The sequence below is a fragment of the Rattus norvegicus genome, chromosome 16, assembly GCF_021556685.1.
Source record: "Rattus norvegicus strain SHRSP/BbbUtx chromosome 16, alternate assembly SHRSP_T2T, whole genome shotgun sequence".
Lineage (NCBI taxonomy): Eukaryota > Metazoa > Chordata > Mammalia > Rodentia > Muridae > Rattus > Rattus norvegicus.
The window spans coordinates 52,560,353-52,587,889 of record NC_141549.1 but is presented as its reverse complement, the minus strand read 5'-3'; the positions used below and the strand labels follow the sequence as shown (position 1 = coordinate 52,587,889).

At 45.4% G+C, this 27,537-nt stretch overlaps 1 protein-coding gene, 2 long non-coding RNA genes and 1 pseudogene across 4 annotated transcripts in view; 2 read left to right on the top strand and 2 right to left on the bottom strand.

Moving 5' to 3' along the window:
- Nucleotides 1-24,103, bottom strand: part of LOC102551260 (uncharacterized) — a 33,552-nt gene extending 9,449 nt beyond the window's left edge. Inside the window, exons 1-4 of one of the 2 annotated variants that reach the window (XR_015640317.1) lie at nt 23,966-24,103; nt 14,856-14,982; nt 7,522-7,628; nt 159-401 (exon numbers count right to left, since the gene is read on the bottom strand). This is a non-coding gene — a long non-coding RNA (uncharacterized LOC102551260). The remainder of the gene's footprint in view (nt 1-158; nt 402-7,521; nt 7,629-14,855; nt 14,983-23,965) is intronic. The other variant, XR_015640318.1, reaches the window with a different exon arrangement.
- The window catches only part of Erich1 (glutamate-rich 1), a gene marked incomplete at its 5' end in the record, with an annotated part of 52,793,804 nt that overhangs the window by 31,076,474 nt on the left and 21,689,793 nt on the right, over nt 1-27,537 (bottom strand).
- On the top strand, nt 6,945-11,144 carry LOC134482379 (uncharacterized). 2 transcript variants are annotated; one of them, XR_015640319.1, is made up of 4 exons: nt 6,945-7,160; nt 8,760-9,305; nt 9,827-9,924; nt 10,626-11,144. It is a non-coding gene; the product is annotated as an uncharacterized LOC134482379 (long non-coding RNA). The 2 variants fall into 2 exon arrangements; XR_015640320.1 differs by lacking the exon at nt 8,760-9,305.
- On the top strand, nt 26,456-27,159 carry LOC148000557 (proteasome subunit alpha type-5 pseudogene; annotated as a pseudogene).

Below are 27,537 nucleotides of genomic sequence, written 5' to 3'. Positions count from 1 at the left end.
TCTCTGTCCATTTGTCTCTCTTTGTGATCTTTCTCTCTCTGTCTCTGTCTCTCTCTCTCTCTCTCTCTCTCTGTGTGTGTGTGTGTGTGTACCTCTGTCTTTCTGTGAAGAGGCTATATCAAGTGGAAAAAGACAAATTCTGGCAAAGAATGACCTACACCAGTCAGGAATGATGAAACCCTCCGTCTTAAACTGTGTCATTTGCCCATGTTCCTAGCTGGTGAAATCCTAGGAGCTTTTAACTCATTGAAGCTGAATTAACTTCTTAGATGACAGCGGAGTCACCGACTGACACACACTGAGGCTCATCCCAGAGGGCTGCGGACAAAGTGCTGCTCTTCCATGGCTGCGTTGGTCACACCAAAGCCGTGCGTTTGTATGTGTGCATCTGGAAGAGGTCTCTACATACATAAAGGAGACAAGAAATCCAGAATAAATGCATATGATCAGACCATAGGGAATTTCATAAAGGGGGAATGAATGCCAGTGTATTCTCCACGGAGACCAATGCCCTAAACAAAAGAGCAGCTGGCTGTCTTGTCTTTAAGTTCAAAATATCTTCATTGATTATGGGTTTGGTCAGCTCTCAATGTTTCCCTCCATGTAATTCACTGTAATCTAAAAGTGCATTTTTTGCATTTTAAAAGTCTATTTCTTCAAAATATCACATGTCTAAGATCTCCTTATTTTTTATGAGGAAAGGCCCCCGACGCCTTTTTTTCTTTTCAACGATTTTGTGAACTGCTTAAAAGGTAATTTGCTCTACCATGCACTTGTCCTTGGGTTACTCACAGTGCTGACAGTATGCAGCGGCGGACTGAAATGGTAATATGACAAGCTTAAGTTACTTTGAGGTGCAAAGGCTTGGAGAGAAGTATAATTCTTATATGCTTTCGCAAATTTGATTTCAGGCAAGTGAATTATCACAGTCTGTTGACTCAGAGTGAAAGCATTATGGAGGTACATGGAAACTATTAAAATACCCTAAAAAACCCAAACCAATGTCCTTTTCCTACCTGTGAGGCAAATAAATTTTCTCAAGGTCTCAACTCCGGTAAATTATGATTTTTTTAATGGTGGTTTTGATTATGTAGTCAAACATGCTTAGCTTGTCTGTGACAGTATCTCAGATGACTACCATAAAGTCGGAGGCACACGGCTACCCACCAGGGTGGTGTGTGTGGATACCTGGCCCTTGGCATAAAGGCTGCTCTGTGAGTATGGTTCCCTGCTCATAACTGTATAGTCTCCCAACTGTTGTTAGTACATCTGAGTGTTCCTGACTCCTCTGCGTTATTGTCATTGGCTATTTCATTATGTAAAGCACTCATGAAATGTTCTATTCTATTTTTGTTTCTCAAATAGATTCCCCTTTGAAATGCAGAACTCTGGACCGGAGCAGCGGCTCAGTGTTTAAGAGTACACACTGTTCTTCTAGACTACGTGTCGGCTTCTCAGCCTCCAGAAAGTTCACTTAAGGCTCACAGTCATCTATGACTCCAGGGGATCTGATGCCTTTGGCCTCTGAGGCAATCTGTACTCACGTGAGCATATCCACATGCAGGCACAGAATCTACATGTAGTTAAAAAGAATGCAATGAATAAAATCTTTAAAATAAAATAAAATGTTGGGGGCTGGGTATGTAGCTTAGTGGCAGACAGCTTGTTAACCTGAGTGAAGACCTTTCAAGCTAGACACCACAAAAATTAAAAGAAAAGTATAAACAAATATTTTTAAATTTCTTAATTGAAAAAATTAACCACATTTATTTATGTGTGGGGCATGCACATTTCCCAAAATGCGTGTGGAAGTCAGAGGACTTCGTTGCAGAGTCAGTCAGTTCTTGCCACCTTGTGTGTCCCAAGGATGGACTTTTTATTTTGCTTGTTTTTTCAAGGCAGGGTTTGACTTTGTAGCTCTGACTCTCCTGGAACTCACTTTGTAGACCAGGCTGGCCTCAAGCTCAGAAATGCACCTCTCTCTGCCTCTGAGTCCTGAGTGCATCACCACTGCCTGGCTTGGCTAAGAACTGTAACCCACAGACATCACACCAACCCCAAATGATGGTCTAAGGAACTATTCCACTGGGGATGAATATTACCAACTGCTTATCTCGTAACAAATGGCCAGCCCTGAAAACGTAGACATATAAACAGCATTGCATGGACCAAACAGGTTGTATTTATATATTTAGGAAAATATAACAGAAATTAAAGAAAAGAAGGCCATGAATTTAAAAGAGAATGGGGCTGTTACATGAGAGAAAAGGGAAGAGGGAAACCGTATAATTAAATTATAATCTAAAAATTTAAAACGTATTGGGAACAAAACAAAGAACCCTGTGGCTCAGCCATGCAGTAGAGTGCCTACCCAGCACATACGAAGTCTTTGGTTCAATCTTTAGCACTCTAAAAAAAATTTTGGTCTATTTATTTTTTTCTTCTACAACTATGATCTTGGACTTGAAAACATTTATTCTTTTCCTTTTTTTTTTTTTTTTTTTTTTGAGAAAGGGTCTCTAGTCTGTCTTGTAGCTCTGGCTGAATTGTCCAGACTGGCCTTGAACTCACCGAGCTCCATCTGTTTCTCTGGGGTTAAAGGCATGGGCCACCCTTTTTACAATTTCAGCCTTTGCAGTTTGTGTGTTCGTGACTGTGTCTTTGAGGAATGTGGCCTAAGCCATAATTTATGCATTGGGTTGATGAAGAAAATGCAGTTGAAGCAGCCTCACCTCGTGAGGAGGCTGGAAAGATCCGTTTGCCTGGCCAAGGTCACAGAATTCTTTTGCTTTTGACTTCTCATCTTTACAGGGGAGGTCGGGGCATCTCCCCAGTCCAGGGAGAGTTTTGATATGAGAATCTCACCTTTTGCTCTCAATGAAAAGCACCCAAAGTTCAAAGTGACCTTTTGGTACCTGCTGTTCTTTGAATGGCATTGGCGTAAATAGTCAAAATGCCAGAGGAGAACATTTTAATCTCTTTGGGAGAGAGGTAAGAAAAGAACAGAGGGAGAGAACGAAGAAGGGGAGGGAGAGAGAGGAGAGGGAGGGGGAAAGGAGAATGAATATAGATTAAGTTGTGTGCTGACTTGGCCAATGGGGGCGGGGGTTGGAAGACAAGCAGAAGTAATGAGATTTAATATGGCTAGATACAAGAGAATATAGCTGGGGAGAGGTCATGACCTGTAAATGCACAAACGAGAAGAAAGAAGCCACAGTAGGAGCCAGGGAGCCATCGTTAGGTACTGAGGCACCGAGCTTACGGCTGCCATCTCAGGGAAAGAGTCGCTTGGAAAAGAGCAGCAGTAAAGTTACCGTATAAGGCCCATGTCTGGCAGTAATTTTTGCTATGAAATGCTACTGCAGCCTCGCAGAAAGGAATGCTATTAAAAGGATATAAAAACGTGTTGAGTGTTCAGAACAGTATATCTGGAATGCTGTCCGGGTGACTGGTTAGAGCTGCTCCGGTTTGACGTTGTTCATGCTGTTGTATTGGGGCTCCCCCCACCCCCGGCATCTATAAGGAAGATATTCTAAGACCCTCAGTACATACCTGAAGCCACAGCAATACCAAACCATAAATCAATAGAAGAGTTCCCTATATATCCATATCTATGATGAAGTCAAATGAGAGATTAGCCACGATGACATATACAGTATTCCACAGCAGTCATGTGGGATGCTGTCGTAAAGTTACATGTTGTAAAGTTACGTGACTATGGCCTCTCAAAATGCCTCATTGATCACTCTCCTTATGGTGATAGGAGATGATCCAATGCTTAAGTGGTGAGATGGAGGGAAGTGGATCACGGAGACATGGCATGCTTGAACGTAAGCATCGGGATGCTGAAACATTCCACTGACTGACAGCTGAGAAGTGAGCAATGTGGGAATAGCCTATACGGTGCTGACACATGGGACAAAGAGGTGACTTATGCCCCGGGAAGAACACTGCAGGACAGCCTCAGGAAATAAGAAAGACGTGGGTGGGGGCTGGAGAGATGTCTCAGTGGTTAAGAGCACTGACTGCTCTCCCAGAGGTACTGAGTTCAAATCCCAGCCACCACATGGTGGCTCACAACCACCTGTAATGAGATTGGATGCCCTTTTCTGGTGTGTCTGAAGACAGCTACAGTGAACTCCTATGTAATAAATAAGTAAATCTTAAAAAGAGACATGGGTGGAAAAGACTACAAATTAACTCAGTCTTAAATATAAGGAAGCTTTTCTTCAAGCTCATTTTGTTTTGTTTTGTTTTGGTGTGTTGCTTTTTGTTTTGTTTAGCCTGCTGCCGTATTTCAATGTTCTTTACATGAGGTTGATGATATCAGAGATTACTGGACCTGGTCACCACAGGCCCTGATGTCCTAGCATTCTGGCTTCAGTTATTGTTAAACGTTTCTGTCCATTAGACACCCTCCTCTTTCCCCTCTTCCTCCTCCTCTCTTCTTCCAACTCCTCTCCTGATTTTTCTTCTTTGCCTCTTCATCGTTTCCTCCTCTGCTTCCTCTCTTTCTTCTCTTACGCTTCCTCCACTTCCTCCTTCTTTTCCCTTCTCTTCCTCCTCTCTTCCTTCTTGCTTTCATTATTCCTCAGAATGGCTATTTCTGTAGGTCCATCTTTGGAGCTCAGTGAGTGGCAGTAAAGTTGACTCTGAGGATGACCCAAGAACTTAAATGTTTAGCAAGTATCTCATGTGTTCCAGATGTGGGTCCACTCTGAGAGACTGCGAACCGAGACCTATGGCTCACATAGGTGGGAAATACCTGACCACAGTCTGGCTAGCCCTGAGGAATGCGGGTTGCTTTCACAGTGTGAGAAGAACTGGGAGTTGATCCTTATGTCTTCTGGTCTTCCTCTTTCTCGTGCTTGTACTTCAGGGAGTGTTCTTCTTGCAGGTCAGGGGTCAGAGGAGACCCAGGCAATGAGGAGTACTGGATCTCCTTCGCCACCATGATTGTTTGGGAAGTGTTCATCATTCTCAGGTTATGTCCTGAGCCTTGGTCGGGACTTGAACCTGCGTGTCAGGATGCTGAAGCCATCTGCTCAGTGAGTGGATTACTCTTTTAAGAGGTCGGAGGAGAGAGTGGAACCAAGCTCTGATGGTATTGTCAGAGCCACAAATATAGCTGTATTTCTAAGGCCAGCCACATCTACTTTTGCGTTTTGTTCCGTTTGAATGGGGGAAGCCATTCCGCTTTTTGTTCAAAGCAGCTTGAATGAGTGTCTGTCCTTTGTCACCGTATAACTGTAACTGATATCAAATGACAAAGTATCCTATAGCTATGCTTCTGGTACTCTATTCTGTATGCACTGCTTTGGGAAGAGATGCATGAAGGCCATATATCTGTGAAAAACAGAATGGAATTGTGTTTTAATTTAGATCAGAGGAAGCTATTGTAAAGTGCTATTAGTCCATGGAGAGAACGGACTAATAGCATCTATTTTCAGCTGACCCCTTACGCACTAGCAGTGAGAAGTCTACTCACCATTTCCCGTCCTTTTAGGTGGAAAATGGTAGGTATCTACGTTTAAAGATAAGGAGGTTGACCCCCAGAGAGATCGAGACCCCTTTTTAGGGTTGTACTGCAGGAGGCTGGGACGTGCATTGAAAGGGCTCCCCTCTGTTCTAGCAGCACATTTGGGCAACTCCAAGGCCACACCAGCCTTTTCAGCTCTATCCCTTCCCCGTCAGACCACGGCATGCTCAGATTGCAGTCGACTAGCTCCCTCCTGCCCAGAAACCGACAGGGCAGTTCCTGAACCATGCTGTTACTTTTTCCTTCCTGAAACTGCCTTAATCCTTTTGGTGAGTGAATGAAGACTTGGCCCGCGCTCCCTTGTGAAACCCTGGAGTTGTCCCCTGCCTTCCTTGGAGCCAGCTGACACATTCAGAGGTCACCCCTCAGGTCTGGGAAAGCTTTGCTCCCAGCGGTTTCCATCTGGATGTGTCTCTCCAAACGCCTTGCCCTGCCTTGCGAGTGGCATAAACTCGCCTGCGTTCTGTCTCTGCTGCACCCTTTTTCTCTCCCCCTGCTGACCCTTGGCTAGTCAGCTTATTTCATTTCTTCCGTGGTTTTAGGCCGTCCTTCATTGCCTTCTGAATACTAGCAGGCTGCAGGAGAGTGGAGCTTGATTCAGGCCATCGGGGGAGGCAGTGCTGGGACCTCCCAGGCCACTGGAGCCCTTCCCATCCTTCACGACCTCTGTTTTCTAATTGGTCACAGTTCTTAGGAAAACTAATTTCAGAATACAATTGTGATGATGAGATTGTTGAGCTGTAAACAAGTGGCAAACGACTCATGGCAAACGTGAATATTGCTGAAATGCTTCCAAAAAGAGGTGACTGAGGGGCTGGGGATTTAGCTCAGTGGTAGAGCACTTAGCCCTGGGTTCGGTCCCCAGCTCCGGAAAAAAAAGAACCAAAAAAAAAAAAAAAAAGGGGGTGACTGAATGACAACCATGAAAGACCCGATTCTTTCCTATTTAGCCAAATAGACCCCGCTTAATTCCCTCGGGTTCTGGAACTCCTAGATTTGCATTAACCTGACCCTTGCTTTCTGCAAATGTCACCCACCCTCCAAAAGAAGGATTTCGCCACAGTACGGAGAGGAGGGTCTTGGAGTGAGGTGTCCTTGAGGCTGTGAGAATTTTTACAGCTTTTCTTCTGCCAGCTTTCTGTAGAATTTTATTGGCATTCTGAGTGAGAAGGGACATTTTGGGTTGTGAGGAACAGACTGGAACTCCGTCACGCGTTAACATCCCTGTACGCCAACCCAATAAATGCTGGTTTGTAACAGCCAAAGGCAAACAACCAACTCTGTCAGACATTCCCAGACACTCCCTGGAGGGCGGATACAGTTCCTGGTTGGAAACTTAGGATTGTGCTAAGAGAACAGGGCGTGTCTGGGGCAGGGTGTGGGGGTTTGTGGAAGTAGATTCTTTCTATTCCACGCTGAGGCTGAGCTTCTGAGTTCTGATCTACAAGCACCTAACAAAATGCCGTGGCTGAAGAGGAGCTCCGTAAATATTCGCTTAATTAACTGTCATGTCTTGATTCTTGTGTGCTCACTTAGGCTTCTGAAAAGCATGAGGTGGGCTTAATTCAAAGCCATGGTACTGCTGTGCACTCAGAAAGTATTAATTGGTGCTGATGAAAAGGTAAACCGCTTTGGGTTAGACGAAAACAAGTGAGAAAGGCTGCAAACTCTTGGCTTTTGCCTCTGTTGCCTTTGGAGGGACTGATTTGTGCAGTCCCAGGGTTAATCACTTGTCCTATCACATCAGGCACCAGAGTGTATTCAGGTCACTGAGCAGTTGCGGGGGTGGCTGAGAGGCTTCCTGGGGCTTCAGCCAGGGGCTCAGGCTGCTGGCAGCACACACAGCCATACTTTTAAGGAACGGAAAACTTGGTAAGTATGCCAAAGTAAGAAAGAGGACCAGGTCAGGCTAGATCCCAGAATTAAGCACCCAGGGCTGGGAGGCCTGGAGATGAAGTGGACACAGCAGGAAGAGGACTTACTTTGAGCCAATAATGAGACTGGGGCCAGGGTGATGCGTCCCTTTCCAGGGTTTATTTTCAAGGTCCTTGAAGCTCTTGTTGCTTCTGAGACTGAGGACAGTTTCTTGCTGATACAGGAAAGATAAGATGGTGTCAAGGACTGAAGTGTTCATTATTCTCAGTAAGTTGGGATCAGGGACTCTGACTCCTTCTCCTAAGGACTAAGACATCATACTTTTAATTCACAGATAGATCACCAAAGGATTAAAAAACGCAGGACAGTCTAAGACAGGACCAAAGCTTAATAGAGAGTTAAACCTGTGTCCAGGTTAAAAAAACAAACAAAACATTTACTTATGCTGTAAGTAGGTATGCACTTCTGTGTGCTTGCATACAAGGATACCACATGGTGCTCACGGAGGTCACTGACTTGCACACGTTGGTTCTCTTTTTTCCACCATGTGGGGCCCAGGGATAGAAACCAGAAGTTTCACTCATGGAGTCATCTCTCTGGTCCCCACTTCCCGATTTAAAGCCAAAAAAATAAATAAGCTCTGATTGCCACCAGAAGTCAGACTCACTTGGGCTAAACCTCGTTTTTTTTGGCAATATCAGGTGCGTTGGGCTCTTTTGTACTCACAGAGCACACTTGGTTTTTATTATATTGTGGTTTGCCCTGGAGTTATCTGTATTTTGGTGGTAATTCCACTGCCCAAGGACAGCTTCTAGTCATGTACTCAGGACTCAGGTGACTTCACCAGAAACTTCTCCCCTTTGAATTCATAAAATACAGGTGAGGGGCAGGTACAGGATAGAAGGAGGCCTGTCATTGGAGGAGAAGGAAGGATGGGCGGGAGAGAAGTGTGAAGGAGGAGGAGGAGACTGGAATAGAAAGGAGGAGAGGAGAAAGGGAGAGACAAGTGGTGGCCGGACAATGGAGGCTGACTTAAAGATCTTGCTCTGTGTATTTGCAGGTTGTTATCAAAGTTCTTAAGGGATGGATGGCACCAGGCTTTGTATGTTTAAGTGGGCAATTAAGTCAAAGATTATTGTGTTGTGTGTTATTTTATGTGACGGTTTGAGTGTAGGAAAGTGTGTGGCGGCAGGAGACACTGGGCCACCGTGGACTTGGAATGTGTTTCCGCCAAGATATCTAGCAGATATCTTGGGGCACTGTGGTGTGGACCTAAGCGATGTAAAATACAATAATTTTTTTATTTTTTATATTTTTACAACAACATTATTCTACTCCTATCCAGAGACAAGAAGTGCAAATGGCTTCCATTCATACCAGGCTGTCTGCAGATACCCAGCAAGATGAACTCTGACCTGAGAGGCAAAGGAGTGGGGACTGATGGGATCTGGTGTGCAGTTTACACACCAAACAGTCCTTTCCTCTCCCGCTCATTCCCCACCAGTATGGATGGTGACCCCTTTTTAATTAGCCAGGGGTGTTACATAGCAAATGTGAGCTGTACATTCTTCCTTCCCGGGTGAGCAGGATTTGGAATCAATGCATGTTGGAGAGCAGGATTCGGATCAATACACTTTGACAGTGCCTCTTTCCGGGAATCAGGGCAACAAAGGATCCAAGGATCTAGACTGATTTCAGTGACTTTGCGGGAAGTGTCAAAGACAGGCACAGAGCAGCAAAAGGCCACAGTGATCCTGCGATGCCCTGGGTACATTAGTGTTCATGTATGTGACTCAGGCCAGTTCGTGCAGAAGGATGTGTCAAGGCGAGCTTGCCACTATACAGGTGGGACAGGAATACGTACTGAGGACTGGCCATCACGTCTCACCCCGTAAGTCAGTAGTAGGCCCTCTGCGTTTATTCTTGGGAGTGTCATCCAGGAGCATGCAAAGAAACTCACAGGATCACGTGAATATTCGTAGAAAAAGAGCTGCATACTACCTTTACGGTTAGAGTGAATTTCTTCCCAGGTCACAGGCATCATTCAATCTACTCTTGGTTATGCTCCTTCTGATTTCCTTTTAATTAAGAAGTCTTGGTTTTCAGTCTCAGCTCTGCAACTCATCAGTTATTAGCTTTTTGGGAAAAGCCGATAAACCCAAATTTGCTTTTCCCTAGCCTTTAAAAGAGTGGGCATTTTATGTGGTATTGGTGCCCAAAGCCTGTTTTTCTGAGGTTTTATTTGGGATTCTTCCAAACAGTAACAACAAGATTCTCAACATGTTATTATCCCTTGTGTGCGCATGTGTGCATGCGTGCCACGGAATGCATGTGGGAGCCACGGGACCAGTTTCAGGGAGGTGCATGGTGTCAAACTTGGGTCATGAGGTTCGTTCGCCAATTGTTTTTTAGCTGCTGAGAGCTCCTGCGAGATTCTTTCCAACACCTTTCACGCTACTTCTGTGCGGTGGCTGAATGAGAGGGGAAGATCCCAAAGAACTTCTGACCAGGTAGTCTGACTTCCTGTTGGCTTTTCAGGGCTGTGTTTGTCAGTGGTTGCAGACTATGCCCCTGGGTCTTCTTCTCACATCTGCTGGGGGAAGTGCCAGGCAAACTGAGTAACTTCGAATGGCGGTTTCAAAATCATAGTCTGTTGATCCCTCCCGACCAACTCTTGGTTCTTTCATTTGTTAGAAGTATGAATGAAAGCCAAGTGTGGTGCCTCATGCCTGCACTCCCAGCTCTCAGGAGGCAGAGGCAAGAGGCAGGAGACCTCCGTAGCCTTGGGCCTGTCCACGCCCACCCCAGTTCCCGAATAAGTCATGGTTTATACTTATTTTCAATGCTTAAACTATTCTATGTCTGACATGTGGCTGGTTACTTCTCGGTTTTCCCAGGTCCAAGTTCCTCCACATCTCAGTGGCCAATTTTCCCATGCCTCTTTCTTTCCCAGAGTTCCTTTCCGCTGGATGTCTCACTTTACTGTCCTGCCTTTTGCTATACGTCATAGGCTTTTCATGTTAACCAGTCAGAAGATGCCTTAGGCAGGTCAGGGAGGTCAGAGACACATGTTCACACAGTGTACACGCCAACAGACCTCTGGGGGAGGGGTGGGGAGAAACTGGCATAGTACCAGATACTTAAGTGATCTTTTGGTGATCAACTGACTTATTTTAAATCATTCTTAATGATTGTGTATTTATGCTTCCAGGCATTATGATCATGCTATTGTCAGCTTTTGAAAAACAGCCCTTTGTAACTACATATCCACATGGCTTATCTGTAGAAGCCCTTACTGGAGACCCCACGAACAAGTTTTCTCTTGTTCACAACACACAATCAGCTCGGGACTGACAGAGTTGTATTTCTTAGAGGCAAAGGAACTGCCAGGCAAGGGCTTTGCTTGGGTACCGACTGGAGACCATATATGGCAACTGCAGAGAACTGACTAGTTCCCCAGAGAAAGAAGAAGCTGGGCACAAAGATTGTGGATCCTGGAAGCTGTGTGTGAACCTGTTACTCCAGCCTATGCCTGACCCAGTCCCCTCATGCATGTATCCAAAGGGAGGAAAACCTCAGTTTAAACAAACAAACAAACAAACAAAAAAGTTCTTTTATTTCACCCTTTTTAATTTTATTTTTAAAAATGCAACTTGGGGTTGGGGATTTAGCTCAGTGGTAGAGCGCTTGCCTAGGAAGCGCAAGGCCCTGGGTTCGGTCCCCAGCTCTGAAAAAAAGAACCAAAAAAAAAAAAAAAAAAAAAAAGCAAAAAATGCAACTTTTTATTATTTTTAAATTTTTAATTTTTTCTTTTAGTTTTGTGAGGCAGGGTTTCTCTATGAAGCCTTGGCTGTCCTGGAACTCACTCTATAGAACAGGCTGGCCTTGAACTTATAGAAATTGCCTGCCTCTGACTCCTAACTTCTGTATTTTAATACATGTTGTAAAATACCCAGGCTGAAGAGATAGCACAAAATATGCCTCATAGTTTATTGCTCCACTTGGAATCGTGAGAACTCAGGTGACATCCATCGCCTGGGCAACAATTGTCCCCTAAGGACCAAAACAGTTACTGGTGGTACAGTGGTGGCTGGGCCGTAGTCCTAGAGCTGGCTGGTGGGGTGCTGGTCTGTGCACCTTATGCTGTGTGCAGAGGTCTCTGGCTTGGCCCAGTGGAAGCGGTCAAGCAAGGGGGAAAAGGTGTGAGCAGGGAGCAGGGAGTGCAGCTGCCTCTGTTCTGGTGGTGTTGCTCTGGTGCCCTTGCTGCTTTGGTGTTGGTCCGGGTCAGTCAGTGCACTCACAGCTGCACTGCACTGAGCTGAGGTGGAGGAGGACTGGCTAGCATGGGAGTTTCCAGCGGCAAAGCTTCCGGAGAGAGTTCTCTTCCCAGGAAGTGTTACAGCTCTTATGACAGAAGCTCTCAGCCAACCGAGTAATTCTCACACAGCTTTATTCCTTCTGGTAGGATCTTCTGTACAGTTTTGGGGTGGGGTGGAATCTGACAGCAGGTGCTTCCTATTGGCTTGGTCTGAGATGTTAGGAATGCCTCATCTACATGTGGATGGGGCTTGGGAGCATTCCCTCTGTGTGACTGGTGGTCACAACTCTATGTGGGGCTGTGGCCAGGGGACAGGGGCCTGGTGTTGGGAGCAGCTGAAGTTCCTTCTGTCCCTTTGGGTCCTGAGGCTTCCAATCCAGCTCAACTTTACCCGGCTTCCTCTCACGGTCCACTTCCCCCTAGTGGGGCCTGGGCAAACACTGTCTGAGCACGCCCAAGATTTCTTACATGGCTCTACAGAGTGGTGGTGCTCCTGAGTCAGTAAGTAGATGTAGACACCTTTTATAGTGGGGGGACTCATCTTATTTGACTGCCTCTGCCCATAGGTAAGACTTAGGAAAACATGGGCTCTGCCATAGGTTCTAGAAGGGATGTTATCAACAGTGGCTAGGTTTCCAAGTGAGAAAAGGGAGACGAGGAAAAAAAGGAGGGGCTTGGAGTAGGTCAAATGGCCTGTGGCTAATATGCCCCCTCATAAATTATACATCAATTAATAGTGGTATTTATCATTTAATAAAGTAGACCTCTGTGGTGGTTTGAATATGCTTGGCCCAGGCAGTGGCACTATTAAGAGGTGTGGCCTTGTTAGAGTAGGTGTGGCCTTGTTAGAGTAGGTGTGGCCTTGTTGGAGGAAATGTGTCACTGTGGGGGTGAGCTTTGAAGTCCTATGCTCAAGCTCCACCCAGCCCTCTTTCTGGCTGCCTGCATTCCTTTCCTGTTTTTTGCCTTTGGATTAAGATGTAGAACTCTCAGTTCCTTCTCCAGTACCGTGTCTGCCTAGAAACCACCATGCTTCTCATCATAATAATGGACTGAACCTCTGAAACTGTAAGCCAGCCCCAATTAAATGCTTTCCTTTATATAAAAGATGCCCTGGTCCTGGTGTCTCTTCACAGCAATGGAAACCCTAACTGAGACAATCTCTTTTTTTTTCTAAACTCGTAAAATTTATTTGCAATGTTTTAAAAAAGATTGTACTTTTAAGTGTGTATTTGTGTATGTGTGTATATGTATTTGTTTATATGTGTAAATGTATATATATGTTTGTATGTGTATATATGTGTGTGTGTATGTGTGTTTATAGGTGTGTATGTATGTGGTTGTGTGTGTGTGTCTGTGTGTGTGTTTATAGGTGTGTATGTATGTGGTTGTGTGTGTGTGTTTATAGGTGTGTATGTATGTGTGTGTGTGTGTGTGTGTGTGTGTGTGTTGGAGCACCTATGTGTAGGTGCTTAACAGGCTAAAGGAGTCTTCTTCCTCCTAGAGCTGTAGTTACAGTTGGGTGTGAACCACCCTATGTGAGTCCTGGGAAAGGAGAGGAACACAGGAGGCGTGCTTACCCTCTGAACCCCTACCCTCAGATAACATAGTCATCCACACTGTGTGCCCAAGTCTGTGTGGCTGAGTACTATGTCTGCTACCTGGTCCCTGAAATAAATCTGCGATCCCTGTAGTGGTAGTTTTGGTTACACTGCTTTGTGCTCCCGGTGGGTCACGTGCTTCCAGCGACCCGCCCAGGAACCCTTTTGATCTTTGAATGAAAGACACACACTAGCTTATTTTTGAAATGCTTCAGCTAACTCAAAGGCTGGGCAGTTCTAATCCTCCACCCTGCTGTCATAGATTTCCTTCTAGTACTCCCGACTCAACACCCTCTAAATCTATGACCTATCTTTGCTGTTCTGTTCCTTCTGGGTGGCACCCTAGCTGCCTAAGACACTTGTGGGCAGTCCTTTTGGGAGCCGCATTCCTTCTCTCCTACATTTTGGATGATTTTCCTTCTGTAGCTCTAAGTCTGATCCTTCTCCTTCTGAAACATGGCGATTCTCCTCTCTCAAGGTCTAGCCCCATCTCCCTTTGCCCCGCCATTGGTTGTACAGCAATTCTTTATTGCCAATCAAAAATCTAGCTAGGGGTGGAGACCCTTAGCATTTGGGAACCTGATATTTTTGTGAGCCCAATTGAGTTGAGACACCATCAGAACCAATCCTAACAAACCCCTAGATGGAGTGAGTATGGTGTGGGAATGAGGAATTCTAATTCTAGATGAAGACAGCATCATGGGAAGTGAAGCTGAGAAGGTCTCCTGGGTACTTTCTAAGCACCGAGCACAGTTAATGGCCGATCTTATTTATCAAGCGCGAGTTAAGTGCTGTGCACATACAGGATGCTTCCTAACCTAACTCACTTGGTCTTCCAAAAGCTCTCATCTAGGAAAAAGCAACTGAAGCTCAAACTGCACAAGTCACCCGGAACCCAGACAGTGCCCGAACCAGAGACGCTCAGCACCATATCCCACAGAATTGGGTGCAAAGGTCTTGAAGGGGGCTCACTATGTCAGCCCAGGATGCACCCCAGCAGAGAAGGGAGGAAGCAGCTGGCTAGTGTGGGGTGGAGGGGAGATGTGTGACACTTAGTGGAACTTACTAGGTGGCAGAGAGGAAGTGGAAAGGGTGGCGATTTCAAAGGTAGGGATGCCAGGGTGGAGAGAAGAGACAGATGTGTAGCTGAATCTCATAAAACACAGTGTTTGAAGAGGGAGAGGAGGGAGGAAAAGGCACAGGAAACATCTTTACTGGGCAAGTGATCTGGGAGCTCAAAAAGACGTGAAAGAAGCAAAGATGGGGTGGGGGTGGAAGACGTGGAGGTGTGCGCATGCGTGTTTCCATGCTGGGTTTTAGAGCGATCATACTGGAAACTCAGTGGGTTGGCGATCATCCTGGAAACTGGGAATTGTGGGTGCCTGGACAACTTGAGCCTCCTCTGATAGTTTTGGCCAAAGGTTCTGCTTGTATTGCTTTAAAAAAAAAATTACCCCCTGGATGTTTAAAAGCCTGGAGTTTGCAGGCCAATTATCATAATTATTCTGAAAGAATTCATTACCTGTTTCCGTTTTTTGTTTTATAGAGCGAATACTCATTTCCCGTTTTCTTTTACAAACTGCTCAGCACGGGAGACCTGCAGCTTAAGGACTATCCACTCCAGGAATTCCCTGCAGGGTCCTGAGTACCTGGTGTTAAAAAGATCATTAAGCTTGGGCAGTTCTTTCTCCCTGGAGCCCCTGCTAATTTGTATTTAAAGACCTAAACTGGAGCAGAGTTAATATTTACAGGGAGGTAATACATTATTTACATGGACTCTGGACACCAAAACATCTATAAATTCACATATAGTTAACCTCCTTCTGCTCCCTCCTTCCCATACTCATTAAGTCAATTCAAGACCTGTTCTATGAGGGGACATAAAGAGCCTTCAATAATCTCTCCCGCGATCCCTGTAAGAGGAAGTAGAAGATGGCTGCTAAACGCCCATTTAACACGAGGCTCCCTTGTAGCTGGTAGAGCAAATGGTTCTGGGTGAGATGACAAAATAGGCAAATGATAAAAATGGGAGGAGAAAGGAGTCATTAACATTTCATCCTTAGGAAGAAATGAATCACAGCAGATGACGTCTTCTTCCCTCTTGCTATTCTTACCCTAAAGGAATCGTCTAATTCTAGAAGATTTACAGGGCTAAGAGATTCTGAATATGAACAAAGTCAAAATAAAAGGGAAATTATGCTGTTTATACAACATGTGAGTTCAGTAGCACGAGCTGACAAATTACATACTTACTGCATAGCAAATTTTTTTTTTGAATGGCGGCAGATGTATTGATAACAGGATTTCTCTGTGAGGCCTGACTGTCCTGGAACCCACTCTGTAGATCAGGCTGGCCTCCAACTCAGAGATCTGCCTGCCTCTGCCTCCCCAGTGCTTGGATTTAAGGTGTACATTACCTGGCTTTGCCCAAAAATGCTTAAGCAATACTTTTCAACCAGCTCTTGAACATCAGGGTCTGCTGTGGTGTTTCCTGTACCTTCATACAGTGCCGGATGTCTGGGCTCCCTACGCTTCTACCCCAGGTTCAGTCCAGCTCAAGGCAATCTACTTGCCTTTGGGGATAGAAACCAAGAGACACTCCTCAACTATGTACACGGCAGAGAGATGTGGGCACCCAGTTGGCAAGGCCCGGGTATGAAAACGGAAACCCTACCAACAGCTGAAATGGTTGATATGAAAGTTTTATATAAATGTTCTCACCCTCATTATTCATAGAAACCAAAAAGTGCTAACAACTACAATGCCTACCAACTGATGAATGAATGACTAAAATATGGTATATTAATTTAATGCAATTGTAGTGAACAATAAAAAGAAATGAAATACTCCTGTGTTATAGCACAGGTGAAAATCACCAGTGCTGTAATAGCAGAGGAGCCATTATCACAGATCCCACAGACTGTGAAAGCGTGGTATGTATTAGAAACATCTTTAGACCCACAGATCAATAGGATACACGAAATCGGACAAACTTTAATAACAGGAAAAACTGGCACAGAAATGAGACAGAAAATCCAAATGGCCTTGAATTTATTAAACAGATTAAAACCACACAAAGAGCCTGTGGTGGTGGCACACACTTTTAATTTTAGCACTTTGGAGGCAGAGGCAGGTGGATCTCTGTGAGTTCAAGGCCAGCCACAGAGTGAGTTCCCGGATGGCCAGGGCTACACAAAGAAACCTTGCCTTGAAAAAAAAGACTAAAAAGGAAGAAAAGAAAGAAATAAAGAAACTTCAAAGTCTATCAACTTGTTAAGAAAAAAACTTTCTAAATAACTGAAGGGAAAAGAACCTTCCAATTCATTATGTGATGTCAGAAAAACCCTGACATTCATAATTGACAAAACATGAGAAAGAAAAATTAAAGGTCTCTATTTATCATGAATATCAGCACAAAAGTTTTTAACCAAACTACTAGCTAATCAAATCCATCAGTATAAAGACTATCATGACAAATAGATTTTATCCCTACAATATAAAGCTAATTACACACTCAACAATTTGTGTAATTTATCCTATTCACAGAATATAAGAAAACCATTATAGGCCATTCCAATAGCTATGATATAATGGGGAAGTTCAGACTTCATTTATGAGTGGGAAATAGAAGTATGAACCAGAGCAAGCTAAAACAAGATAAGACAAGACAAAACAAAACAAAAAACAAAACAAACAAACAAAAACAAACCAAAAACCCTATCAGTCAGATAGGAGTGGAGGCACCAGCTTCAGCCTGGTAAAAGACATCTACAAAACCTGGGAACAGCACCGTACTTAGTGCTGAAATATTAAATGGTTTCCTCCAAAGATCAGGAACAAAGTAGAAAGCTCAATCTTCCTCTTTCCTTCTGAGGTCTTGCCCTGGCAGTAAGACAAGAGGAAGAAAGGACACAAAGAAGAGAAAGAACTCAAGTTGGCCTTATTTTTAGGAGTAAATGGTGGCTATTCTTCATGATGCAGAATCTAAAAATGATCCTTACTCACCGGAGGTCAGCCTGTCGGAACTGTTTCCTGAAGATGCTAAGTTAAGAACTAGTGTCCTTGCCTTGAAGACTTCAGTCATGGACTAGGGTCCCCCTATGTCACAGGAGTTACGTTTATGTGATTACCATACATTGACTATTCCTACTTCTGCTATGCATTGGTTTTGCAATGGTGTCTCAGTGTGAAGACCAGGCTGGCCTCAAACTCATCGAGATCCACCTGCCTCTGCTTGCTAAACTTGGGATTAAAGGCACGTGGCTCTACACTTTTGGCATTAAATCTGTGTTTTATAAAGCCACCCAGTTCAGGTATTTTTGTTATAGTAATTAAAAAATAGGCATTCTTTTCTTTTGGGCAGTATCTTCTAGGTCCATAGTCTTATGAATGCACCTCTCTGTCCTGCGTCCTGCCTGGTATCTTACCCTACAAGGCAAATTCATTGTGGATTAATAACCCATGTGGTGGTTTATATATGGTTAGCCCATGGGAAGTGGCACTATTAGGAGGTGTTGGAATAGGTGTGGCCTTGTTGGAGGAAGTGCATCATTGTGTAGGTTAACTTTGAGAGCTGCTAGTGCTCAAGCTCCACCCAGGGCGGAAAGAGAGCCTGCTGGCTTCCTGTAGTCTACTCCTGACTGCCATCGGATCAAAATGTAGAAATCGACTCCTCCAGCACCATGCTTGCCTGCATGCTGCCATGCCTCCCTCCCCTACCTTCCCCATCTCTTCCTCTCCCCTTCCTCAGTGAAATGTTTGCCTTTGGAAGAGACACCAGCAATGGAAATCCTAACTAAGGCAATCATGGACAAAGGCTGGCATTATCCATTCTATACACCAAGAAGATACTCAACAGTAAGAAGATCACAAAGTTGAGAAGCAGAGAAAGTGTGCATAGGAACCTCCCTGTCTAATCCCCTCTTAGTCCTTTGGGCAGTTGCTATCAGCCATGGGGTTCCCGGGCCACACACACAGGTGCTCTGCATCCTGAGTTTTGTCTCAGCTGACAGATATTAACTTATTTCTGTAATCTGCTTGTCTTTTAGTTCATCCTTGTGTGCCCTTTAAAGTAAATCAACCCCACAATGCTCGGTGAGCTGTGGAAGAGTCCACAGCATCTGTAAATCTGTGTACCTGTTTATTTCTGACACGAATTCCTTGTTTTGCATGTGGGCACTTTCATGTCAAAACAAAGAGACAGTGGTAAATCAGTGCTGGCTCCTTCTGGGGTACTGGATCAGCAACTGGGGAGGTGCGCACTGTTCTACAAAATTAAACAAGCCAACACAAATTCCCAACATTCGCCATGTGTGCAACTGTGTGCTAGATCGAAGAGCCCCCATTTTGTGTCCATGCAACCTGGTAAATGATGTTATGTATGTTAAAGAAAAGACAGATATTTCTGGGGAGAGTTTAACAGAGTTAGAAGAAGATTTCTGTGGAAACCTGGCTTGTGGTATCTCAGGCTGTCTCGTCCTTGAACTTCTGAATTCTCAGTGGCCGCTTACATATATGCAGGGAGACCTTGAGACTTTGCTCCAAGGAGAAAAGCAAGCACAGAATGGGTACATTTAGAAAGAAAACAAAGTGCCAGTGAGAAGAAAGCTACACGGGAGGAAACCGAGTGCCAACCCTGCCCATCAGGGCCAGTTCAGATCTCGCCCCTTTGCTCCGATCCCTCCACATACACACCACTTTTTTATAAACCTCTTTAAACATAAAGACAAAGTCAGTGAGCTTTACAGTAAACATACTACCGACCCCGGCCTATCATCATATTTGATCATATTATATTAGTTTTCCTTGTTTGAAAGCTTCATTTTTGTTCTATGTATATGTATGTTTTATCTTCATATTTCTCAAGCATGCCCAGGGTCTGGGGAAGCAGGCCAGGACATCGAACCCAAGGGAGCTGGAGTCACAGGTGTTTTTGAGCCACTGTGTGGTGCTGGGAAGCTACCCAGGTCCTCTGTGAGAGTGTTTTAAATACTTAGTCAGCTCCCCTGCCCTCATATGAACTTCCTTAACTACTAGTCTCTTTATCGAGTCATTTATTTTATTCAATTCTCAGCAAATTGTGCCCGGGGATGTAAATCAGTGGTAAAGAACTTGCCCAGAATACCCGAGGCCCTAGGTTCAATTCCCAGTACTGCCAAATAAATAAACAATAAGGAAAGAAATACATGAATTAAATACTTAAGTTACAAACAGTATTTCTCTGTAAGTTTTTTAGCTTAGGCCTTTCTTTGGCCTGTGTAACCTGTACATATTTATAATTGTTTGAAGTCTGCCTCTTTTTGTCTAAGGGCCTGTTTTGTGCAGAGGTGTCCCTCTGGGCTCCTTGGCGAGTTTCCTTCATAGACCATTTGTACTCGTGCACTTGTACTTGTGAATGCCCATTAATTCTGAGCATGCCCAAGGCTGGGAATTGTAGGCCAGGAAATTACCTGCAACAGTGTGGTTGGGGGTTAGGGGGACTAGGGATAATGGCCACTGTACCGACAAGCACATAGGTGCGCATGCGCATGCGTATCGGCGCGCACACCATCACAGCATCAGAAGCACCCACTGCCCCAGGACCTGCAAATACTGAAGAACCAGCAACTGCCTGTGGCTGTGTAGTTTTCAGGATGCCCCCTGCGAGTTTTCCGACATTGCTGGTGACTCTTCCATTTCATCACTGTCAGGAACATTTTATTACGTCATCCTTCTGATCTTCACACTAAAAGTAGCCGTCAAAAAGAAAAAGCCAGAAAAAAGCCTTCCTTTTGCATCTGATGTTTTCTGGGCCTTGAATTCCTTTATCTTGTGTTCCTATGGTTGTGCTCACGTATGCAGATTCCCATGTATGTGGGCACATTCGTGCGCATGTGCATATGGAGGTTGGAGGTTTAACATTGTCTCCCTTCTTTGCTCTCCTGTTTATTTTACTGAGACAGAGTCTCTTGTTGAACCTGGCACTCACAATTCAGGCAGTTTGCCCTGTGGCTCCTGTGTTTCAACTTCCCAGTGTTAGATTACAGATGAGCTCCCTTAGTTCCCAGACTTTTATGTGGATTCTGGGGATTGGAATCCTGGTCCTTAGCCTTGTGTGGCAAACACCTCATCCATTAAGCCGTCTCCCAGCCTGACTTTGAGTCGTATTTTGAATCAGTTGTGCTTTTTTCTCTGATCATATCAGAGTCAGGAACTGGAGAGCCACTAAAATTTTACCCATTCCCTCACTGCCCCTTCCCTCATTTTCTCTGGCTTAATTTTTGCCTCCTAGCTCCCGAGGGCCCTGTAGCTTCAGCTTGTCGCTGAGCTCACTCCCAATCCTTCTTTTACTGTATCTTTCTCATTTCTGAAAACACTCTGTTCTTGTGTACGAGCAGCAACTTTCCCCCTCCCGCCGCCTTCCACCTCCGCATGGAGCTGGGAATATCTTTCTTACAGACTCTTCTGGGGGCTGAACGGGAATGGCACCCCATTAGTTTTCTGTTTCCTGAACAAACCCATTTGCCTGAATGGGTTCATTTGTCAGTTCTCCAAATCTAAGAACATCTAGCTCCTTAAAACTAGAGTTTGCAGGGCTGGAGTGACGGCTCGGCGGTTCAGAGCCCTGTTGCTCTTCAGAGGGATTCTCATTTAGTTACCAGTGTCTCCAAGGAGCTCACAACGATCTGTCTCCGGTTCCATGCCATCTCACACCCTCTTCTGACCTGTGAGGGCACCAGGCTTGCACGTGAGGACATACGTACACACATGTACAAGTTAGCCAAAAAAAGTTCCACTGTTTCTAAATCATCAATGGCAATCCAAAAGCACGTTAGTTCATTCTGCTCCACACACATTTCGGTGCTTTCACGAGTTAATGATTTTCTTACTGAATTACTGAGCCAAGGCCTCAAACAAAAACAAGAGCCCAAAGCATCCTTCATCCTGTTCTTCCTCAGTCAGCACAGCCACCCATAAAGTCCTATTTCCTTCCAAGCAGTTTCTTCCCTAGAGTGGCTGGTCGAGGCCTGCGGAGCCTGGGCAGTCCCTTGGCACTGTTCTGCCTACCGCACCAACAAGCTTTCCCTGGGAGTCAATGGCTTGTTTTTCTCATCCTAAACTGCGTATTTTTTGACTTTTCTACAAATCACCATTTTCATTCGTTCACATGCTCTGTCGAGAGAATCCGATATTGAGCAAGACAGGAAGGTATCTCCTAACTTCAGCAATGCCCATAATCTCCGAAAAGATTACGACTTTACCCCCACGCCTTTCACAGGTCAGTGGGTCTTCTTATTGGACTATGTAACGATTAACCTTCTGTTTTTCAGAGACCCTAGGTACAGCGGTTCTAGGTACCCTGTCCAGGGAAGTGGAGCTATACAGATGTGGACAGCCAGTGTGGGGAAGGCACATTCTGAATTCTGCTTCTCTTTGTAGTTTGTGCTCTCATCATGTTTTAGGGAGGACATAAACCACCCAACAGAAACAAACTTAACAGAAAAGTTTTGAGTTTGTTGGCTGCTTTTCGGCTCATAGATTCAGAGGGCTGCATCCTGTCCACGGTTGTTTGGCTCTATTGTGTCTAGACCCACCATGAGGAAGACAGTGTGTAGAAGAGGAGGCTGTTCACCCATATAGAACTTTCAAACACACACACTCAGTCACCGATTTCTTCCTGCAAGGCCCTGAGTTTCCAGAATAGTCCAAATTAGGATCATCACCAGCTGCAAACCGAGCCTCCGACATATGAGCTTATAGGAGACATGGTGGGCATTTCATGTTTAGACCACAAAAAACCCTGGTTGTTCTTTGAGCTCAGCGATGGAGATGAGGCAGTCTAGGGATCGAGGCACCATGCATTATTATTGTGAGACTTCTTCCTTTTAAAAAAACTGTAATAACTTTTAGTCTCTGCATCTGTTCCTGAAAGTTCACTGGGTAACTTTCCCATTTGCTTACACTCCAGCTTTCAGAAAACTTTACCTTGGTGCCCAGTTGTCATGAAAACATAGTGACTTCTAGTGTCTCTCTTCCTGTTTTTTTGGCCTTTAGGTTTCCGTTCCGCCGTTATTTCTGGCACTCCAAACGAATGCTCTGTTCACGAGGGCCTTGGAAACTATACATGATTCCTTTTTTAACCCAGGAAGGATGAATGCATTGGGGAATAGTGCACAAGAAAAAGGAAGGTTGACAATGTAAGGAGGAGACGGGCTCCCTGCTGGCCGGGTGTCCTCGGGGAGGAGAACACAGGCATAAGGCAGAAATGACGGCTCGACGCTAGGTAGACTCAGTGTCTCACTTTGTTCACTAGCACAGTTGGTATAGGTGCCACGTGTGGAGCTCTCAGTCCCTGTCAGCTCCACAGAGGAGGTTTTGAGAGTCCAGATTGGGGACTGTTGGGCAAGTAGTCACCCGGATGACATGGGTGCAAACTCGGGGGCTGGAAGTAAGATTATGCACCACAGCCAGAAGGACCAGGAGTTCTGGAGCAGGACATTATTGTGAGCCTCGCAGCCATGCTACAATGCTCCATTCCTTCTCAACGACATGGATGGTGGAGTGTTGGTGAACTGTACAGACCCACAGTAGACAGTCACCAGGAAGGTGGCCGCTGGAGAGACTGCTGGAGACTGTCTTCTGAGCATGGCGGAACCTATGGGTCTCAGCGGGGAAAGGAGTCTTGAACTCGGTTTGCTAAGGAAGGCCTTGGTGAAGAGATGTGATTTTCCGTCCTACACAGCTGCTTAGAATCATGTGAGGAATTTCAAACCATCCAGAAACACCACCCAGAAATAACAGAAACCAATCCACTGAGCTGTCTAATAACAGACACCACTCCAAAATAATTCACAGAAGCACCCAATACATAGGGTTTCTGTCTGTGTGCGTTCACTGCGCAGCCGCTGGAGACAGGTACTAGGTTGCACCCATGGCAGCAGCATCGTGGGAGCCTCCACTACCTTCTGGGCTGTCCCCCTGAAGTTATGACTTAGGGACTGAACTCCACTTTCATGCATTGGGCTATTGAGTTAATGGGCTGGACCGTGGGCAGCACCTGCTTCTCAGTTTACTGCTTTTTCTGACACAGCGGGCAGCGCTAGGTGGACCCCTTCAGGTTCCAGCCCGGAAGCCCTGCTCCCACAAGCAAGCTTGTCCCACATCCTTTGCCTGAATCGGGAACCACAGAGTCTTTGATCTCCTTTTTCTGCTGCAAGCATTATTTGTGTTCATTTCTCAGTACCATGCACGTGGACTTAAACACCAAAACACTTATCTTGTTACCCGGTTACCTTGTACCCAGTCTTATTTGCAGGACTAAAGACAATTTCAAGTCATATCTCCTACCCAATAAAAATTCAGGGTGCAAGTTATATTACCCTCAGCCCCGTAACTGTGCTCTTTCTCTGCCTCGTCTGCTCCCTGCATCCAGCCCTCCAGCTCTCAAGCTTCCAGAACCTCTGGTTTTCCCCAGGCATCTGAGCCACCACGACATGCCTTACGCAGCTCTCTTATGGCAGAGAGGATTACATGGGGTCCTTGAAAAATGAATTAGCATCTTATAAAGGAGGACTCCATTTTATGTTTCTGTCCTACGGGGCAAAGTTCTGTTCTTAGCAGTCCCAGCTTCCCCACCCAAAAACCAAGTCTCACCTTCCATGACAAAGAGAAGCGACGGCAAAAAGCACAGACCTTGACTGTGAGTTTGATCTGAGAGAAAGTGACAGTCACGAGTGGTTTGAAAACACTTCTGGAGCTGCCTGGCTGCTGTCAGGTTGCTGGCTGTGTGACTTTATTGCTACTGTACACATGCCCAGAGGGGTTGACAATGGGAAGGATTTTAAAGTCTAAAAATAAAAGTCAGTAAACAAACCATGGCAATTGTCAAGCTACAGGAACTCGCCCACAATTGTATTTTTTTTCCCTCAGACTTCCAATCATTTGTTGCCAGCTCTGAGGACAAACATTAGAGCTGTGGTTTGATGCCCTGCCCATTAGCTGGCATTTGTGTGTTGTACCTGTCCGTCAGCACAGACTCCACAAGCCCTAGCCCAGGGGTAGTTGAGATTTGCTGTAGGCTTGGGTTGCTAGGTGGTTCCTCTGTGAACAAAGCCCCAAACTTTGAGAGAGAGAGGGAGGGAGGGAGAGAGAGAGAGAGAGAGAGAGAGAGAGAGAGAGAGAGAGAGAGAGAGAGAAACCCAATCATGAGTGGAACATTAATTTATAAACCCACAGCGAACCACTGCAATACAGGAACCATGTTGAAATTACTTTAAAACCCTAGATATTTCCCTTCCAGTGTTACTCGGGGTTCCAGCAATGAAGCCTGCTTAGCTTGGTCAGTATGCTCTTACTGAGAGATGTTGTGAATGGCTTTCTTGCATTAAAAGGGCAAAGCCCAGCAAGTGCAAGGCCCTGGGTTCAGTCCCCAGCTCCGGGAAAAAAAAAAAAAAAAAGGGCAAAGCCCTATTGAAATCCCTGCAGTCAGTGGGTGAGTCCCTTTGGGGGCAGCCCTTGAGGTCAAGTCTAAGCTTCTGGTTCTCCGTAGTGTCTTACTGAGGTCTTGAGAGATCTGGATACTTTTCAGCTTAAACTAGAAAGGGGGAAAGGGAGGGAAGAAGAGGAGGAGGAGGGAGAGAAGGAGGAAAATGAGGAGAGGGGGATTGATGGTGGTCAAAAGAAGAGATCTGCTGTAGTCCCATGGCTTTGGTTTCTCTGCCAACTGTTGTTGTCACTGTTCATCCTAAACACACAGGGAGTTTCTTCTCTAACGTCTCCATGAATAAAGGGCACAGGTTAGTATTTTCAAAAAGGCACATTGGTAAAGAGAAGCAAAAAGGTAATAGCTATGGGGAAATGTAGCCAACACACAAAAGCTAGAGTTCCAGACCAGAGAGATCTTTGAGACAGGCTTTCACTATGTAGCCCTGGTTAGCCTGGAACTCACGGATCTGCCTGCTTCTGCCTCCAGAGCAGTGGAATCAAAGTCCTGCCCCACCTCTCCCCAGTCTTCAGGCAGAGTTTTGATCTTTTAGGGAGTTATTCACCGCACACACACAGAGAATATTGCTGTCCCACTAGCGTGAGAGATGCTGGCACTTGGTGGTGTCGTCTGAGGTGAGATGGCAGCCGTGTAACTGGCTCATCCTTCTGTAGGAGAGTCCCACTTCCTCAGTACCGTCCACTCCATCCGTCTTCCATGTCAGGAAGCCACCGCACAGGTTCCGATTATGGTTTTGCTTCTGATAGAAATCTTCTGGAAAATGGCTACGTTTTCAGGACTGCTAATGTAACAGCTGGACTAGACGATAACTTACGATCGTGATGTGATGATTACATCCCTAGGTACCAGGCCTCACACAGACTAGGTGCCCAGTAAATATACGTTGAATGAGTGAATGGATGAGTTACTTTCTCGGATGGATTTCTAAGCAGTGGAATTGGTAGATTGGCTAATTAAGGCAGCTTCTCAGGGTCTCCTAGACTGAATCTTCACTCACCCTTGGCTGTGTCATTTTCTCATCCCACCCACCCAAAGTCTCCAAAGGGTGCCCTCTATATAGACAGCGTGATGAATGGGTCGTCATCCGGGAACAAGAACTTGGCATGGCGGCCCTGAACTCTCAGACACAGTGGTGGATGTTGTTCAGGAAGACTCGGATGGGAGCAGCCATGTTTGGATGCAATGAACCACAGAACATGCTGAAGTCATGGATGCTTGGACAGAGGAGGTTATGGAATATCAGGTTCAAGTTCTGAGCAATATTCTGGAGGTGTGAAACTTGGGCATTGCTTCAAACATCATGACCAAGAAGCAAGTTGGGGAGGAAGGGTTTATCCAGCTTACACTTCACGTTGCTGTTCATCACCAAAGGAAGTCAGGACTGGAACTCAAGCAGGCCAGGAAGCAGGAGCTGATGCAAAGGCCATGGAGGGATGTTTCTTACTGGCTTGCTTCCCCTGGATTGCTCAGCTTGCTGTCTTATAGAACCCAGGACCACCAGCCCAGGGATGGCACCACCCACAGTGGGCTGTGTCCCCCCACCCCCACCCCACTTGATCACTGGTTGAGAAAATGCCTTACGCTGGGTCTCATGGAGGCATTTCCTTGGGGTCGTTTCTCTGCAACAACTTCAGCTTGTGTCAAGTTGACACACAAAAACAGTCAGTTCAAAGATCAACAACAACCCTAGCAGCATGACAGAATTAGGCTCACTCGGGGTCCAATTCAAATGTATAATTGCAAAATCCAGGCGTCAGAGGGTGCATATCTAACTGTGGAGAAGAGAATTACCTCCCCACTAATGGAGCCTAGCGGCATTGAGAAAATTGTAGCAATTGTCACTCATATAGGTTGTGCCGTGAGTGGGCTCACTGTTGATGCTGAAACTTTAATTGATAAAACCAGAGTGGAGACACAGAACCACTAGTTCACCTATAAGGAAACAATGACAGTTGAGAGTGTGACCCAGGCTGTGTCCGATCTGGCTTTGCAGTTTGGAGAAGATGCAGATCCAGGTGCCACATCTCGTCCCTGTGGAGTAGCATTGTTTTAAGGAGATGAGGAGGAGTTTCGCATGGACCCATCTGGGACCTTTGTACAGTGAGATGCTCGAGCAACTGGCTCTGCCACAGGGAGACCAGAGCTCCTTGCAAGAAGTTTACCACAAGTCTATGACTCTGAAGGCGGCCATCAAGTCTTCACTCGTCATCTTCAAGCAAGTCATGGAGGAATGCAATTAACATCGAGCTAGCCACAGTGCAGCCTGGTCAGATTTTCCACATGTTTACAAAGGAAGAACTTGAGGAGGTGATCAAGGACATTTAAGGAGGGGCCGTCCTCAGACATCCATGGGATACTTTCAGTTCTAATGGCCCTTAGACTTTATTTCCATCTCTTACGTCATGGAAAATATCCAGTATATGTACGTGTGTTTTTCTATGATGTCTGTATCTAACAGCAATTCTGAAATGAAAAAAAAATTAAAAAAAAAAAAAAAAGAGTACTTGCTGCCTTTGCCGAGTATCCTTAGTGTGTGCCGAGAGAGAGAGGCCTCTGGTCTCTCCCTGTTCCAGTACAGCGAATACACAAACTACAGTGCCGTCTCTCCCACCCCTACTTTCTTAAGCTAGGGTGTTGCTTGGAATAGAACAAGACCTAACTCACGGGTTTTATTGGAAGAGGGCCCCATGCTTATGGCCTCATTTAACCTTAGTTGCCTCCT